Raw genomic sequence first — 20349 nt, forward strand, 5'->3', positions numbered from 1 at the left:
AGCTCTCTAGTAGCCTTGAAAACCAACAACTCACGATCATGGTGAAAACCAGCAGCCTGGCAGCCACTGGATGAGGCTCCTCATTCCCCAAGAATTGTCATTATTTGACCTGTCTGGCCATTCCCTGGAAGACCTCACTCACAAATATGTCTTTATTTGACCCGACTCAGAGCCCACCCACTGTGACAATTGGATGCCCACATGCAAAAGAATGAAGTTGGACATCTATCTCACACAACATACGAAAATTAACTCAAAATGAATCAAAGACCTAAAAGTAAGTGGTAAAACTATAAAGCTCTTAGACAAAAACATAGATGTAATTTCTGTGACCTCAGATTAGACAATGGTTTCATAGGTATGACACCAACAGCACAAGCAACAAAAGAAAAAATAGACAAATTGGACTTCATTAAAATTAGAAACTTCTATGCTTCAAAAGACACTATCAAGAAAGTGAAAAGACAATCCACAGAACAGCAAATCATATATCCGATAAAAGTCTAGTATCCAGAATATTTAAAAAACTCTTAACAAATCATCAATAAGACAACCCATTAAAAAAATGGGCAAAGAATCTGAATAGATATTTGTCCAAGGAAGACATACAAATGTCCAATGAGTGCATAAAAGATGTTCAGTGTCATTAGTCCTTAGGGAAAGGCTAATCAAAACCACAATGAGATATTACTCACACTCTCTAGGGTGGCTATAATTGGAAAGAGAGACAATAACAAGAGTTGGCAAGGATGTGAAGAAATTGGAACCCTCATACATTGCCTGTGGGAATGTAAAATGATGCAGCTGCTTTGGAAAACAGTTATAGTTACTCAAAATTTAAACATAGAGTTATAATATGACTCAGCAATTCCATTCCTTGGGTGTAGACCCAAGAGAAATTAAAACCACTATGTTCACACCAAAACTTGTATAAATATTCATAGCAGCAATATTCATAATAGCCAAAAAGTGGAAACAATCTGAATTTCCATCAATTGATGAACAGGTAAACAAATATGGTATATCCATACAATGAAATATTTAGCCACAAAAAGGAATGAAAAACTATTCATGCTACAACATGGATGAACATGCCACAACATGGACGAAAACATTCTGCTAAGTCAAAGAATCCAGACACAAAAACACGCATGTTATATGATTCTATTTATACAAAATGTCCAAAATAGGCAAATCCAAAGACAGAAAGTAGATTAATGGTTGCCAGGGTCTGGGGATAGAGAAGAAAGTGGGATGACTGGTAAAGGGGTTTCTTTTTAGGGTTATGAAAATATTCTGGAATTAGATAGTGGTGATGGTTGCACAACTTTGCGAATGTACTAAAAGCCACTGATTTGTACACTTTAAAAAGGTAAATTTTATGATATGTGAATTAAATCAAAATTTTAAAAAATAATAATGCAGGATAAGAATCACAAAGCTCCCTCCCCCCAAAAAGTTACATTTTAAATATATAGCAAACTGAAATGGGAAATGATGTTAAGCAATTGATATACTAGAACAGAATTCAACACTTGTGGTTTCCAGCTCAGCACATAAGGAGCTTCGAAGACACCACTCCATTCTAACAACAAGTAAAGCAGAACACATTGAAAAATCAGCAACACAAAAGAAGTGAGGTCTCAGGGCAAACTGCTGCTCCCCAAAATTGGAGAGATTGACAAGTAGATTCAGAAAATCACAACTTACTGGAGGAGAAACTCAGGAGCCAGAATCTCTACAGAAACCAGTGCTGGGGTAGGAAAATCAGAACTGTAGTTGATGGATTACTGGAGGCTCAGAGTGGACAGATCTGAGAGTAAAACTCCATGAGGACCCAGTTATAGGGGCCCCCTCACTTTTGCATTTTATCTCTAGGACATTTATCAGGTTCTTACAGTAAGTATCAGAGAAAAGTCCCCTATGCTTCCAGCAGGGAAGGGGAAAGCAATCATTTTGAAATATGCCAGAGAACTTTGTTCTTCAAAATGTCTGCCCTCAATACTATTTGACCAGAGCCTAACCTGCTAGAGTTTTATCAGAGCCTAATTGACCTGGATGAGAAATGCACAACTCCACCCAGCTCTAGCCTTCCTCATGAGAGAAAGAAAATATCCAACTCCAGCTTCTCCTAGCCTACCCTGTGGAAGAAGGGAAATACCCATCTCCAGACCACTGAAGCCATCCTTCCACATGAAGTGGGGCGGGGGGGGGGGTGGTGCGTGGGGAAGAGAAGCATTTGTGAAGTTCACTGTCCAGAGGCATAGACTCACTAAAAGATTGACACCTAATCATAGGACTATAGAACGCGTCCCCTTTCCCCATACCTTATCACCACATTACTAAAGACCTATTTACAGTAGTTCATTTTACCTGATACATCATATCCAGCTATTTACAAAAAAAAATAACAAGACACACTAAAAGGCAAAAAATACAGTCTGAAGAGACAGAGTAAGCATTAGAAATAGACATGGCAGAAATGTAGGAATTATCAGAACGGGAATTTAAAACTACGATTACTATGCTAAGTGCTTCAATGGATAAAGTAGACATCTGCAAGAACAGATGGGCAATGTAAGCAAAGACATGGAAAATCTAAGAAAGAACCAAAAAGAAAGACTACAGATCAAAAACACTGTAATAGAAATAAAGAATGCCTTTGATGGACTCATTAGTAGACCGGACATGGCTGAGGAAAGACTGTCTGAGCTTGATATACCAAAAGAAACCTCCAAAACCGGATAGCAAAGAGAATAAAGACTAAAAAACCAGAACAGAATATTCAAGGACTGTGGGACAACTACAAAAGGTGTAACATATGCATAACTGAAACATCAGAAGGAGAAGAAAGAGAGAAAGGAATAGAAGAAATATTTGAAACAGAAATGACTGAAACCCAGGTCCCTGACACCGTAGAGCCATCTTATCAGTCTTCTACTGCTTAATGCACGGAATGTTATGTAACAGAGAAATAAACTTTTATCTTGTTTAAAAAAAAAAAAAAAAAAAAAAAAGAAATGACTGAGAATTTTTCCAAATTAATGACACCAATCCACAGATCCAAGATCAGAGAATTCCAAGCAGGATAAATGCTCTCCAAAACTACAAGCAGGCATATTATATTCAGTTGACAGAAAATCAAAGATAAAGAAAAAATTCTGAAAGAAACCAGAGGAAAAAACATCTTACCTATAGAGAAACAAAGATAAGAATTACATCTGACTTCTCTTCAGAAACCAGGCAAGCAAGAAGAGAATGGACTGAAATATTTAAAGTGTTGAGAGAAAAATACCACCAATTTAGAATTCTGTACTCTGTGAAATTATCCTTCAAAATGAAGGAGAAATACTTTCTCAGACAAACAAAAATTCAAGGAATTTGTTGCCAGTAGACTTGCCTAGCAAGAAATATTTAAAAAAAAAAGTTCGGGGCCGGCCCCGTGTTAAGTGTGTGCGCTCCGCTACTGGCGGCCTGGGTTCAGATCCCGGGCGCGCACCGATGCACCTCTTCTCCGGCCATGCTGAGGCGGCATCCCACATACAGCAACTAGAAGGATGTGCAACTATGACATACAACTATCTATTGGGGCTTTGGGGAAAAAAGGGAGGAGGATTGGCAATAGATGTTAGCTCAGAGCTGGTCTTCCTCAGCAAAAAGAGGAGGATTGGCATGGATGTTAGCTCAGGGCTGATCTTCCTCACAAAAAAATTTTAAAAAAATTAAAATAAAATAAAATAAAATAAAGTTCTGCAGAGAGAAGGAAAATTATATGTTAGAAATTCAGATAAACATGAAGAAAGGAAGAGCATCAGAGAAGAAATCAGTGAAGGTAAAATAAGAACTTTTACATTTCTTATTCTTAATTGATCTAACAGATATTTGTTTCCTCAAAATAACCATGGCAACAATGAATTCAATTACTTATGCTTATGTATGCTTATAAACAAGTGAAATGAATGACAGCAATGATACAAGGGATGGGAGGGAGGAATTAGGATTATGTTGTTATTTAAAATACACTATCCATGATACAGTATAGTGTTGAGAGTGGACTTGTATTAGTTGTAAATGTATATTGCAAATTCTAGGGGAACCACTAAAAAAAGTAAAAAAAGAAGTATAACTGATACTCTAAGAAAGGAGAGAAAATGGAATCATATAAAATTTTCAATTAAAACAACAAAAGGCAGAAAGAGAGTGGAAGACAAAAATAGGAACAAAGAGCAAGGGCAACAACTCAAAACAGTAACTAACATGGTAGATATTAATCCACATAAATCAGTAATCACTTTGATTGTTAATGGCCTAAATGAACCAATTAAAAGACAGAGCTTGTCAGAGTGGGTCAAAAAACAAGACCCAACTAAATGTTGTCTACAAGAAACCCACTTTAAATATAAAACACATATGGACTAAAAGTAAACAGATGGAGAAAGATATACCATGCTAACACTAATCAAAAGAAAGCAGAGTAGCTCTATTAATTTCAGAGTAGACTTCAAAGCAAGGAAATTTATCAGGGATAAAGAGGGGCATCGAATAATGATAAAGGGGTCAATTCTCCAAGAAGACATAATCCTTAACATGTAAAAGCCTAACAACGCAGGGTCAAACTACATGAGGCAAAAACTGATAGAACTGCAAGGAGAAATATATGAATCCACTATTCTAGTTGGAGACTTCAACACCCCTCCATCAGAAATGGATAGATCCAGCTGGCAGGAAATCAGTAAGAATATAACTGAACTCAACATACCATCAATCATCTAGATATTATCAACATCAATAGTCTACTTCATTCAATAAGGGCAGAACACATAGTCTTCTCAAGCTCACATGGAACATTCACCAAGATAGACAACATTCTGGGCCATAAAACGTACCTTAACAAATTTAGAAGATAGGAATCATACAATGTCTACTCTCAGAAACAATGGAATTAAAATAGAAATCAATAACTGAAAGATAAATGGAAAATCCTAAAACACATAGAGATTAAACAAATCTGAAGAAAATTTTAAAATATTTTGAACTAAATGAAAATGAAAACACAACTTATCAATATTTGTGAGATGCAGTGAAAGCAATGTTTAGAGGGAAATTTATGGTATTTAATGCATATATGAGAAAAGAAGAAATATCTAAAATCAATAATCTAAGCTTCCAACTTAAGAAACTAGAAAAAGAAGGGGCAAATTAAATCCAAAGTAAAAAGAAGAAGAGAAATAATAAGGATTCAAACGGAAATCAGTGAAATTGAAAATAGGAAATCAAGAGAGAAAAATCAATAAAGCAAAAATTGGTTCTTTAAAAAGATCAATTAAATCAATAAACTTGTAGCCAGGCTAACTAAGAAAAAAAAGAGAGAGGACACAAATTACTAATATCAGAAACGAAAGAGGGGACATCAATACAGATTGTATGGACAAAGGATAATAAAGAAATACTATGAACAACTCTATGCCCACAACTTTGATAATCTAGATGAAATGGACCAAATCCTTGAAGGATACAATCTTCCAAAATTCACACAAAAAGAAACAATCTGAACAGGCCTATATCTATTAAAGAAATTGAATCAATAATTAACAACCTTCCAAAACAGAAAGCACCAGGCCCAAATGGTTTCACTGCTGAATTCTAACAAACATTTAAGGAAGAAATTATTCCAATTCTCTACAATCTCTTTTAGAAGACAGAAGCAGAGGAAATACTTCCTAACTCATTCTGTAAGGCCAGCATTACCCTAATACCAAAACCAGACAAAGACATTACAGGAAAAGAAAACTACAGACCAATATCTCTCATGAACATAGATGCAAAAAGCTTCAACAAAACATTAACAAATAGAATCCAACAATGTATAAAAACAATTATACACCATGACAAAGTGGGATTTATTCCAGGCATGTAAGGGTGGTTCAATATTCAAAAATCAATTAATATAATCCATCACACAAACAAGCTAAAAAAGAAAAATCACATGATTATATCAGTAGATGCAGACAAACTATTTGACAAATCCATTGCCCATTCACAATAAAAACTCTCAGTAAACTAGAAAGAGAGGGGAACTTCCTCATCTTGATAAAGAATAGCCACAAAAAACTTACAGCTAACATACTTAATGGTGAGAAACTTAAAGCTTTCTCACTAAGAATAGAACAAGACAAGTATGTCCTCTTTCACCACTCCTTTTCAAAATTGTACTGGAAGTCTTAGCTAATGAAATAAGACAAGAAAAGGAAATACAAGGTATACAGATTGGGAAGGAAAAAATAAAACCATCTTTGTTTGTAGATGACATGATTGAATATGTAGAAAATCCAAAAAAATCAACAAAAACTCCTAGAACTAATAAATGACTATAGCAAAGTTGTAGGATACAAGATTAATATACAAAAGTCAATTGTTTTCCTACATACCAGCAATGAATAAGTGGAATTTGAAATTTAAAAAACACAATACCATTTACATTAGCACCCAAAAAATGAAATACCTAAGTATAAATCTAACAAAACATGGACAAGATCTTATGAGGAAAACTACAAAACTCTGATGGACAAAATCAAAGAAGAACTAAATAAATGGAGAGATATTCCATGTTCATGGATAGGAAGACTGAATATTGTTAGGGCATCAATTCTTCCCAACTTGATCTATAGATTCAATGCAATCCCACTCAAAATCCTAGCAAGTTATTTTGTGGTTATTGACAAACTTATTTTAAAGTTTAAATGGAGAAATAAAAGACCCCGTGTAACCAACGTAATATTGAAGGGGAACAAAATTGGAGGACTGACATTATCCAACTTCAAAACTTATTATAAAGCTACAGTAAGACTGTGTGGTATTGGCAAAGAATAGACAAATAGATCAATGGAACAGAGAGTCTAGAAATAGAACCACATAAATATACCCAATTGATCTCTAACAAAGGAGCAAAGGCAATACAATGGAGAAAAGATAGTCTTTGCAACAAATGGTGTTGGAACAACTGGACATCCACATTCAAAAAAATGAATCTAGACACAGACCTTATACCCTTCACAAAAATTATCTCAAAATGGATCATAGACCTAAAATAAAATACAAAACTATAAAACTCCTGGAAGATATCATAGGAGAAAACCTAGATGACCTTGGGTATGGCAAAAACATTTTAAATACAACATCAAAGGCACATTTCATGAAAGAAAAAATTGATAAGCTAGGTTTTACTAAAATTAAAATGTTGTTCTCTACAAATAACACTATCAAGAGAATAAAAAGATAAGGCACAGATTGGGAGAAAATATTTGCAGAAGACATGTCTGATAAAGGACTGGCATCCAAAATATACAAAGAACTCTTAAAACTCAACAATAAGTAAGCAAACTACCTGATTTTTAAAATAGGCCAAAGACCTTAATAGACACTTAAGCGACAAAGATATATACAGATGGCAAATAAGCTTATGAAAAGATGCTCCATATCATATGTCACCAGGGAAATGCAAATAAAAACAATGAGATACCACTACACACCTATCAGAATGGCCAAAATCCAGACTGACACCATTTGACATCATCAAATGCTGAGAGGTTGTGGAGCAATAGGAACTCTCATTCATCACTAGTGACAGCCACTTTGGAAGACAGTTTAGCGGTTTCTTACAAAACTAAACATATTCTTACCACATGATCCAGCAATCACGCTCCTTGGTATTTAACCAAAGGAGTTTAAAACGTATGTCCACACAAAAACCTGCACACGGATTTTTATAGCTGCTTTATTCATCATTGCCAAAACTTGGAAGCAAACAAGATGTGTTTCAGTAGTGGATAGATAAACTGTGGGTAGACAACAGAATATTATTCAGCACCTAAATAAATCAGCTACCAAGCCATGTAAAGACATGAAGGAACCTTAAATGAAAGAAGCCAATCTGAAAAGGCTACATACTAAAAGATTCCAACCATATGGCATTCTGGAAAAGGCAAAACTATGGAGACAGTAAAAAGATCAGTGGTTGCCAGCAGTTAGGGAGGAGGGAGGGATAAATAGGTGAAGCACAGAGGATTTTTAGGGCAATGAAACTATTTTGTGTGATACTATAATGGTGTATACATGTCATTACATATATCCAAACCAGTAGAACGTACAACGCCAAGAGTGAACCCTAATGTAAACTATGGACTTTGGCTATAATGTGTCAATGTAGGTTCATCAGTCGTAACAAATGTATCACTCTGGTGGAGGATGTTGATAATAGAGGAGGCTATGCATGTGTGGCGGCAGGGAATATATGGAAAATCTCTGTACCTTCCTCTCAATTTTGCTGTGATCTAAAACACCTCTAAAAAAAAGCCTTAAAATATAAAAATATACATACTATTATTTTAATTTTTTAATAATCATTTCTCCTTAACAAACAGAGAGAATTCAATAACCTGGAAACAAACACATGTTCCTTCTGGGCCTGGGAATAATGACATTGAATCTAGGAGGAAAGAAATGTAATGGGGGTCCAGCTATAGATATATATATTATAATGTAGGCAATATTTATTGGTTTTAAACCTTTAGAGATAATCAAACAAAGAAAAGTTAGAAGTGGTGCAGATAGAAACTAACTGAGGACTACAATAAACATAGAGGAAAGGGTAGGGCATTGACATTCTCATTTTACAAAAAGGAGATCAAGAAACAAAATCAAGGGTTGAAGGACAAGAAATTGATGCTTACATAGACTAAAGTAACAAAACTAAGAAATAAAAGAATGAAAACATCAAAAGAGGAGGGTAAAGAATCAAAAGACTCATCTATCTTGGGGAGTCAATAGACACAATGTTGATAGATCAATCAATAAACACAGGTGTAAGCACATTACCTACAGTTTTTGACGTAAGCAGTAGGAGAATAAAAAACAGTTGAAGTCTATTTCCTCTGAGAATGGAAGTACAGATGGGGAAGAGAGAAGCAGAAAGCCATTGCTTTTCAGAAGCTGTTCTCTACTGATCTGATGCCGTGTACCTGAATTCATTTATTTAAAAGGAGTTAATTAGGAGCTTTACAATTCATTGGATTGGTGGCACAGGAAAGAGGAATTAAAGCTGCCCTTGTCTGAGCCCAAGTAATTGGGAAAGTGACCTTATGGAAATAGAAAACCAAGACAGGGGATGGATAGCTGGTTTGAGGGAAGGAGATAAGGACACTGGAGGTGCGATAAGAATATATCAGGCAGTTACATAAGTCTGGAAAAAATCTGAGGGAGAATACAAACTTGAGAGGCATTTACATAAATCTAAGTGTTGAACTGATACCAACCAAAGTTTGAAGAAGAAAACAAAAAATGAACAAGTTTTAGAAGTATCCCACTGAAACTTAGAGAACCTCTGGTGAAAGTGTAGCAGGGGGAAGAAGAGAGAGAAATATCTTAGTGGAATGGGGTTCGAGGAATGTGAACATTCACTGAGAGGTGTCCACAATTATAAAGACTGACTTCATCAATTATAATAAAAAGAGCAGAAAATAAAAGATGCCTGTGGCATTCACAGACAATACTTAAAATAGTTTCACAGAGTTGAAAGCTGATCCATGGCTTTCCTCACTATTTATAACGGCTCATAACACAGTTGAAAAAAGAACTGCTATTTATGATTTTAACTGCGTAACACATGTAAAAAAAAAATGTTCTGCCAACTGTATTCTAAATCTTACTCATCCATTGTGACCTGCTCCAAAAACATACCATTGGGAGAATGAATATGTATTCATTGCGATCACAAAAAGCTTAAAGCCAATTTTTCTTCAAACCCAGGGATGTAACCTTTGGGAATTACATCAGACAGCATTGCTATGAAAACAATTCAAAAATATTCACATTTTGCTTATTTTTCTAAGTAACTTTGCGCAGCATTCACCTTAGATCTACAGAGAGAAGGCAAGCAATCATGAGTGTCATGGAGTTAGTGTTAAAAGAATGCTTATTATGGGAAAGATCTCCAGGGACAATCTAAAATTTGAAGGAAGGTGCATTTGAAAATGCAACCAATGTGCACTACGCAAAAATTATAAACACATATTTTTCTCTCAGTGATCATATCAGAACCTCTATGTTTGCTTCATCAGTCTAAGCTTCACCAGTTTAAATCTCTGCTATGCACATTCCCCTCCAGCTACTGTCCTCTCTCCTCTCTAATGGCCGCACATATCGAGAGCTGCCTACGGTGTTCTCATTTTCTTATTTCCAGCTCACTCCCCAAGCCTTCCAATTTGCTTCTGTTCCATCACTCCATCCAAGCAGCTCTTGCCCATGTGAATGAAGACTGATATTTCAGCGTTCCTCCTATTTCATCTGTTAGGCTACATTCAATACCTTAAATCAGTCCCTCATTCCTGAAACACTATCTTCTCTTTGTTTTCAAGATACAGCACTCTTTATGTCTCTCTTGCAGGAACATAATCATCTACCAGGGTTCAATTACCCACCTATAAGCCCAGTACTATAAAATCTCACCCATATGTACAAGAATCTCCTCAACACTTACACTTGGATGGCTGGGCCATCTCAAAATTGACCTCATGGTATTTACCTCTGAACCGGACTTTCTTTATATTTCCTGTCTCAACGAATGGACCCACCATCTATCGAAGTATGCAAGCCAAAAACCTTGAGGTTGTCTTTGACACCGCCTCCACTCCCCTCCTATATTCAACTCATCTTCAATTGTGCTCTCTAAGTGTCTCTTGAATCCATACGACTCTGTCTCCATAACACCCATTAGTCCAGGCTGCTATGACCTCTACCTGAACTACTGTCCCAGCCTCCTAACAGGTATTCTACATTCACCTAGGACTCCCTCCAAACTATTCTCCCCACTGCAGGTGGAGTCATCTTTTACAAAGCATAAATCTGATCTGGCAGACAGCCCTACTTCTACCAAGCCCCTGCTTTAACTCCTTTGGTGTCTTCCCATTGTTCATAGGCTGCTGACCAAAGTTCTTAACCTGGTCTACCACGCCTTGCATGGTCTGGTTCCTGCCCCAGGCTCATTTCACACAACTCTCCTCTCTCTCTCTGAGCTCTGCCACACTGACATTCTAGTTCTTCAAATGGGTCCTACTTCCCCAGCCCCACCCCACTGCAGTGCCTGGCACATGCCTTCCCCTCCCTGGCCCTGTTCACCTAGTTACTACAGATTCTTTAGCTTTTGCTCAACTACTACCTTCACAGGGAAGCCTTTCCTGACCTCCCAGGCTAGGTTAGTTTCCACTGTTATCTGCTCCTATAGGCTGTTCCTTTCTTTCAGAGCATTATCTCAGTTTGTAATGACACGTTCAATCATGCCGTTATTTTATGAATGCCCTTCTTGCCCGTTGGTCTGTAAGCTCCAGGAAGTCAGGATCCACAGCTGTTTTTGCTTGCCAACCTAGCTCCAGTTCCTGGCAAAGCTCCTGGCATATAGGGTACTCAATAAATATTTGTTGAATGAATGAATATATGTGTGAATAAATAGCAGATTTGGCTTAAAAATAAGTATATGGCTCATAAGCCAATCCCTCACACCAATTCAGACCTGATTTTCTCCAATTTTTAGTTTAAAATGTGTTCTGTTGACTTGTTTCTTATTCATCTACAGCCATAAAGATTGTTCACAGATCTGAAATGTTAATAGTGCTCATGAATATATTGTCTTAATTTCAGACTAACAGAGAATAGTAATGACATGAATACAGGATTTTTCATACCAAATAAGTATTTTAGATAACGCCAAACAGATCCTATGGCTAGACTAAAGGCCTGTTCATATGGCATTCAGAGACATGTGGGTAAATTGACTGATCCTTGTCCTGGTTCTGCTTCATAGGATTCACAAAAGTCTTCTGGGTCAGACCTTTTTAGCCTGGGGCTGGAGGAGGGAAAGCAAGTGCTTTGAAAAGAGAGTGAAATGTCTATTGCGACCTGAGTGGACTTTAGAAGGGCAAGCAACTGTTGTATAACTTCAGAACTGATGACCTGCCCCTGGACCAGATGCAGAGCAAGCAACATAATTTGTAGGGCCCAGTGCAAAATGAAAATTCAGGGCCCTTTGTTCAAAAAGCAGGATAAAGAAAACTTTTTCCTTCCTTCTGCATTCTCTCAATTGACCTGTCATGATGGTTTCTGGTTGTTGTTATTTTGCTGTTTAATGTTATTCTTCCTTGGACCAAAAGCCACTTGTGGGATGTACCCAGGCTGGTACCTGGGTCCCTGCCCTGTGACTAGGTGGAGCACAAGTACCCGAAACTGACCTTCGCCATGCCCAGGCCCCCACCAGGGATGGAGGGCAGCAGTAACTGCTGAATGGGGCAGAGGTGGCTGAGAACCCCATCTGGGGAGGCAGGGGGTGGGACCTCCCATGAGTCAAAACTTCAAGCCCACAGTGTGTGTTTCATTGTCCCATCAGACTTTATTTATAAAACACAAATTCAAAGATAAATTATAAAGAATTTTAAGATGGTAACAACAGAGCATTAACCCCAAGTGCAGAGTCCCCTTCTGAGTGTCACACACTCTGCACTGGTCACACACCCAAGCTGACCTTGCCCAGATGACATGGTCTCTAGCCTAATTCAACATTATAAAGAAGGCTGGAACACAATGGGGAGAGTGATGCTCCCAGAAAGTATAATGTACCCTCACACACTCAGACACTACCATCTGTGACCACGTGTTCACAGGTGCTTCCTGTCGTGGGAAAGAAGATTTGTGCCTTCTTTGGAAAACACTGTGGATCTCTGCTGAGCAGCCTGACTGTGATAACTTCATTTCGTATCACTCAGATAAGTGCATCCTGTGTAATTTATCCAAGTGCTGTCTGCCTGGTGTTTCCTCACATCCAGCAGACATGCAGAAAAGAACTCATTTATTTAAGAATTAATCTAGAGCATATGCTCCCTTAGGACAGGAATGATCATCTTATCTCTAGCAATTGACAGCACCTTGCTTGAGCTGGTGCTCAGCAAATGCTTCTTGAGTTCTGAATAGACCCTATACTGCTCTTCAAGTTACTCTATTTCTAAAATAAAAGTCAACTTTTTTTAAGTGGATGGTAGCTAGAATTGTCAGACAAGTCAATCCATTTGGTGTACGTATGTTGTGTATATGAATGTGTACACACACACACACACACACGCAGTCTTAATTCCACACATTTGTTCTTAGAAGCTCAATGTGGCTATACATTCAACAAATAGGCAGACTGAAAATTCCCCCAAAGGTATCATCTTAGCCAAAAGGAAATCTAGTCCAAGGAAGCTCTAGTTGAAATGCAAAAAAAAGCTAAAATCATATTTACAAAGAATATTTAAATAACATGGAAAAGAGCTTATGGTATAATTAAGTGAAAAACCAAGAGGAAACAATATTGCATGTCTTCAAAATAAGAACGTGTACTCACGTACACAAAGTAAAAAGATTGGAAGGAAATGCTATCCAACGATATTAGTATTTATCTCTTTGTCAGATTATGAGGGATTTGGGAGATTTTTTATTTATTTTGCATATTTATTAAAATTTTTCTCCCACAATAGGCATATGCTGCTTTTATAATCAGAAAAAAAATATGTAAAAAGTAAATCTTTGGAAAAAATAACTTTCAGTCATTTAAACCATAGTTAAAATTAATTTTTAGGAACAAAGGTTTTTTTGGCATCATCACAGAACCCCAAGATACTAAAAAAAAAAAAAAAAAAAAGTGAGGAACAGCTTCCTTAGGCAGTTTAAATCTTCATCACCAGGCAGAAAATACTCCATTGTTGGAAATACTCCTGAAGTGCCGCTCAGAAACTCGCTGATATAAATCAAAAGCCGTCCAGAAGTTGTGAAATAGGCATGTGAAGTAGCCTTTTATCCCATTTCTTTGATTCATATTTTATTCAAGATATTGGTATTATTTAAAGAATTTGTGGTTATGCCTCAGTAACAAATAAATCCTGAAATCTCAGTGGCTTAACTACAAGGCTTTATTTTTCACTCCTGTCAATCCAGCGCAAATCAGCTAGCCAAGCGGTGACTCAGGGGCCCAGGCTCTTCACTCCTGCAACTCCCTCCTCTTGGTTCCTTTATTTCCAGTTACACAGATCAGAGAGAGAAAGACAGAGTGGAGACACCTTGGTCCTTACCTGCCTGGACCCAGAAACCACCTCTTTACATATGTATATATAAAATGCCTGAAGGAGTCACATGGCCCCAACCCAACTGTGGAGGAGACTGGGAAACATAGAAAAGTGCAAGAATATTTGCTGATTGTTAACAGTGTCTGTCCTAACATTTTATTTTAAAATTTCAAATAACATTAAAGGTCGACATAAGATTTATCACAATAGTACAAAGGGTAAGAGAAGTTATAGGGGCCGGCCCCGTGGCTTAGCAGCTAAGTGCTCGCGCTCCGCTGCTGGCGGCCCGGGTTCGGATCCCGGGCGTGCACCAACGCACCGCTTCTCCGGCCATGCTGAGGCCTTGTCCCACATACAGCAACTAGAAGGGTGTGCAGCTGTAACATACAACTATCTGCTGGGGCTTTGGAGGGAAAAAAATAAATAAATAAAATTAAAAAAAAAAGAGAGGTTATAAAACGCTATATTAGCAGAAACTATTTTTTTTAAAGGTTAATGTACTTGAAAAAACTCTAAGAGGATGTGACAAGACAGACCATTGATATGAAGTGGGGTTGAAGATGAGATTAAATAGAGTTGAAACAATACGCTCAGATGTCATGTAACTCCGCTTACCACCCTCTGATTTCCAGAGGTTCTGGACAGGCAAGCGGAACTTTTCAAATGTCCCAGCAGAAGCAGAAAGCTGCCACAACTTATTACAAGATTTGATTTGATTTATGCTGCTTACAATAAACTTCAAAGAGACACATGCCAATGGTTCCTCTATGTCATATAAACACAACTTCGTATAAACATCAGTCTGGAACTCTACCAACCTGTATAGAGCTGGTGCATATTCAGCAGAGCAAACTAGCAAAGGACTTTACTCTCAGGCCTTCACAATTGAGGATAACTTTGTTCATTTTTCTACTTATTTAGTAAAGTGCCCACTTATTGTTTCTACTTCCAGGTGGCAATGTATTTCTCTGTGGTTTTGCACATCAGTTTAGATTTCTCAAGAACATTGTGAATTTAAGGGAAAGACTGTTTTCCAAACATGTACATCATGCCTAGGATTGTGTTATGTGTACCCACTGGCCCTTTATAAATGTTGGTGATTGATTTATAAATATAGTCACTAAAATCAATGGGAGATACACTTGAAATGTGATTCTACTAATACATGAGCATGAAATAATTTTTAAAATGTGGCCTCACTCCTTGCACTTGCATTATGGGCATTAGTGCCAAGATGTGAGATAAGTTGCTTCCATATCATATTTTCCTATAAATGGCCAAGAAATCTTTCAGGTAAACTAACGCTTAAACAAGTGATACTTGTCAGAAATTTGTAAATGATAATCCTTGCTCCTCCACTTAACAAGAAGGAAGGAAGGAAGGAGAGAAGGAAAGAAGAAAGAGACAGGGCAGAATGAAGGGAGGGAGGCAGGAAAAAAAGTCTGTTTTGAACTATTTAAAGAACATTTTGTACTCTCTTTAGCTCATGGTTACTCAACTTTGTTCCTTATTCTCAATGGTTTTATACTCTATAGATGGCAAACTACAAAATTCTTATTGGTTGTTAAATAGACAATGTGAAATCGATAGCCTTATTCATTAAGGGATGGAACCTCTGAATAAATTATTTTGTTTGGCTCGTATTACCTTACCCGCTTCTTTGAAAAAGAATGAACCATCAGTCTAATTCATCAAGAAATCTCGAGGAAAGGTCACCAGTTTAAATAGCTTTGGAAGCTAAAATGGTCAAAGGTGTAAGTCACCTCAGCACTTCCTCCAACAATTTTATCTTGGTTCAGAGTGACTCTTAAATATTCATGTGAATGAATGAGCGGATCTATCATTTCAACTCTCTTACCTTGGACACATTGATGAAACAAATTTAACTTCCCACCATGGGGAATTGAATAGGCATGATTTGGTAAGAGCCTGCTCCTATTTTTTTTTTCTCCTAGAATAAGTCAATAAGGATTATAACTGAAAACAATCTCAGGGACCTTTAACTCCACCATTTTCACAGCACAAATGGTCCTGCCACTATTTTTCAGTTCTTCCAGAACAAATGACATGCCACTCAGAGGACAGTCTTTACACTGCTGAGCTTCTCACAGTGTGGGGCAGAATTAAGAGCTTATCTGACGTCCTGACAGCAGAGGGGGCTTGGGCCAATTACAGTGATGTGGGCTATATTTTAAGTGTCTGTTTACTAGTCTGTCTCCCACATTAAACAGTGAGCAACGTGAGAGTCCCTCTTAAGCATCATTGTGTTCTGTTTCCAGCATATGTCTCAACACTGACAAATGTTCAATTCATTTCTTTAAAAAAAAGCTGTTCATGGAATACTAAATTTTAGTTAAATCAATATGTTCAGGAGTGGTGAGGCAGATACCGAGTGTGTCATTAGGTTACCGAACCAAGTGGGCTCACCTCCTGGTGAGTTAAATAAGACTCTACACCCGTGGAAGTTGTCTCACAAAGTAAAGTGTATTCGCAGCAAATAGGAGGCCATGAGGAATCATTTCCCCACAGTCATGACGTCCCTGAACAAAGGGAAGCAGGAACTTTTATTTCAGTTGAGGAATGAATATTTAAAAGGGAGAGGCGGACACACTGCACATTATGGTAATGAGGCTTAATCTCCCCTGAAGAGATCTTCAAATTAAAAAGAAGGCAAGATCATGGAGTGTAGCTCTTGTAGGGAGGCTTGGTTAGCTTCAGGGTGGTTGCTGGTTGTGTCTCCTTAACATAAAAAAACAACTTGGAAAAACAGTTACATTCTTCCAAATCCCCCTTGAGTTCCTCGGGGCACTAGTTGGGGACATTTGGAGACTTTCTTCTTTCCTTCCAAATTCTTTCCAAATGCCAATAATCCAACAAAAGGACTACCTCCTAGAATCCTTGGCCTTAACTAACTTTGAAAAATAGAAAAGGAGATTATTTCAAATAAAGCATTGCTGTGAATTCTAGCTGCATAAAGAAAGCTAAGAGGAACTTAAAAGGCTTGGAAATTTTATTTAAATTATTTTCCTTAAAAAAGAAAAAGCAGAAATAATACATGACAAACCTCAGCAATGCATTCAATGTATTCAATGCTCAAATTCCTACTCATATTTCCAATCCAAATTTAGTTTTTGGACAGCAGTCCTCTCCCTCTCCCCTCCCCCAGTCTCTTTCCTGTCACCAACTTTCCTAGATGGAGTAAGACTTCTGGTTTGATGTTTCCTACAGAAGGAGTTAAGTCCAGTGAGCTGGGAGCATTAAAAAAAGCAAAGAAGGCAAGGAGGAAAAACAACTGACAGAGGCTGTCCCTCAAAACAGGAGTGAAAAACTGGAAGTACATTAACCAATTCTAGATGTCTCTTCACCTTAAACACGTCCTCCAGGCACGTTTCCACATGTTTCATACACATGAAATACAACATGCTGTAGGATATGAAATGAGATTGATAGAATAGGAATTTAAAAAGGAAGTAACCATCTGTAAGATATGTGACTGGCAACAGGGAGACACTATCCAGAAGCTTTGGAGTAATTAATCTAAGCTGGAGCAATGCCCATCTAGACTCGACCATAGACCAGGGGTTACCGAAGGCCACCCTGCATTAGAATCGCCTAGAGAGTTCGCTAAAAGACAGTCGAAATCCAGATTGTGACTCAGAAGGCCTGGGGTAGGACCGAGAGTTTGCATTTCTAACAGGCTTCCAGGTGGTGCTGATGCTGTTGACCCATGGACCATGCTGAGGAGCACCGCCCTAGCCTACTGAGGCAACAACTATTTTCACCAGGAATCAAAAAGATACAACAAAGCCTAGTTGTGAGAAATAAGATACCACAATTTCTAGCATAATGGTGGCGTCGACCTGTGTGGAAATTGAGAAAAAAACTGGTTAGAAGAGTGAGAGAAGAATTTCGTTTGTATAAATGCTGGTTGGAGATGACATCAGGATATCTGTGTGAACATGACCTATAAGAGAACAGGAAACAGATGGCTGTCACAGGCATATAGTTAGAAAGCACATTTTTTTTTTAATTTTTTGTATATTGCAATAACATTGGTTTATAACATTGTATAAATTTCAGGTGTACATCATTATACTTCTATTTCTGCATAGATTACATCATGTTCACCACCAAAATACTAATTACAACCCATCACCACACACATGTACCAAATTATCCCTTTCACCCTCCTCCCTCCCCTCTTCCCCCCAGTAACCACCAATCCAATCTCTGTCTCTATGTGTTTGTTTATTGTTGTTATTATCTACTACTTAATGAAGGAAATCATGTGGTATTTGACCTTCTCCCTCTGACTTATTTCACTTTGCATTATACCCTCAATGCCCATCCATGTTGTCACAAATGCCTGGATTTCATCGTTTCTTATGGCTGAGTAGTATTCCATTGTGTATATATACCACATCTTCTTTATCCATTCGTCCCTTGATGGGCACTTAGGTTGCTATCAAGTCTTGGCTATTGTGAATAACGCTGCAATGAACACAGGGGTGCATGTACCTTTATAAATTGGTGTTTTCATGTTCTTTGGATAAATACCCAACAGTGGAATAGCTGGATCATATGGTAGTTCTATCCTTGATTTTTTGAGGAATCTCCATACTGTTTTCCATAGTGGCTGAACTAGTTTGCACTCACACCAGCAGTGTATGCGAGTTCCCTTCTCTCCACATCCTCTCCAACACATGTTGTTTCCTGTCTTGTTAATTATAGCCATTCTGACGGGCGTGAGGTGATATCTCATTGTAGTTTTGATTTGCATTTCCCTGATAGTTAGTGATTTTGAACATCTTATCATGTGTCTGTTGGCCGTCTGTATATCTTCTTTGGAGAAATGTCTGTTCAGGTCTTTTGCCCATTTTTTGATTGGGTTGGTAGTTTTTTTGTTGTTGAGATGCATGAGTTCTTTATATGTTTTGGAGATTAAGCCCTTATCAGATGTATGGTTTGCAAATATCTTCTCCCAATTGTTAGGTTGTCTTTTCGTTTTGTTGATGGTTTCCTTTGCTGTGCAGAAGCTTTTTAGTTTGATGTAGTCCCATTTGTTTATTTTTTCTATTGTTTCTCTTGCCCAGTCAGACACGGTGTTTGAAAAGATGTTGCTAAGACCGATGTCAAAGAGCGTACTGCCTATGTTTTCTTCTAGAAGTTTCACAGTTTCAGGTCTTACATTCAAGTCTTTAATCCATTTGGAGTTATGTTTTGTGTATGGTGTAAGGTAAGGGTCTACTTTCATTTTTTTGCACGTGGCTATCCAGTTTTCCCAACACCATTTGTTGAAGAGACTTTCTTTTCCCCATTGTATGTTCTTGGCTCCTTTGTCAAAGATTAGCTGTCCATAAATGTATGGGTTTATTTCTGGGCTTTTGATTCTATCCCATTGATCTGTGTGTCTGTTTTTGTGCCAGTACCATGCTGTTTTGGTTACTATAGCTTTGTAGTATATTTTGAAATCAGGGAGTGTTATACCTCCAGCTTTGTTCTTTTTTCTCAGGATTCCTTTAGCTATTCGGGGTCTTTTGTTGTTCCATATAAATTTTAGGGTTCTTTGTTCTATTTCTGTGAAAAATGTTGTTGGAACTTTGATAGGGATTGCATTGAATCTATAGATGGCTTTAGGAAGTATGGACATCTTAACTATGTTAATTCTTCCAATCCAAGAGCACGGAATATCTTTCCATTTCTTTGTGTCTTCTTCAATTTCTTTCAGAAATGTTTTATAGTTTTCGGTGTACAGATCTTTCACCTCTTTGGTTAAGTTTATTCCTAGGTATTTTATTCTTTTTGTTGCAATTGTAAATGGGATTGTATTGTTAATTTCTCTTTCTGCTACTTCGTTGTTAGTGTATAGAAATGCAACTGATTTTTGTATGTTGATTTTGTATCCTGCAACTTTACCATATTCGTTTATTACTTCTAAAAGTTTTCTGGTGGATTCTTTAGGGTTTTCTATATATAAAATCATGTCATCTGCAAATAGTGACAGTTTCACTTCTTCCTTTCCAATTTGGATCCCTTTTATTTCTTTCTCTTGCCTGATTGCTCTGGCTAGGACTTCCAGTACTATGTTAAATAGGAGTGGTGACAGAGGGCATCCTTGTCTGGTTCCTGTTCTTAGAGGGATAGCTTTCAGTTTTTCACCATTGAGGATGATATTAGCTGTGGGTTTGTCATATATGGTCTTTGT

Source organism: Ceratotherium simum, chromosome 15 (genome assembly GCF_057802395.1).
Source record: "Ceratotherium simum simum isolate JZ-2026a chromosome 15, ASM5780239v1, whole genome shotgun sequence".
Taxonomy (NCBI): Eukaryota; Metazoa; Chordata; class Mammalia; order Perissodactyla; family Rhinocerotidae; genus Ceratotherium; species Ceratotherium simum.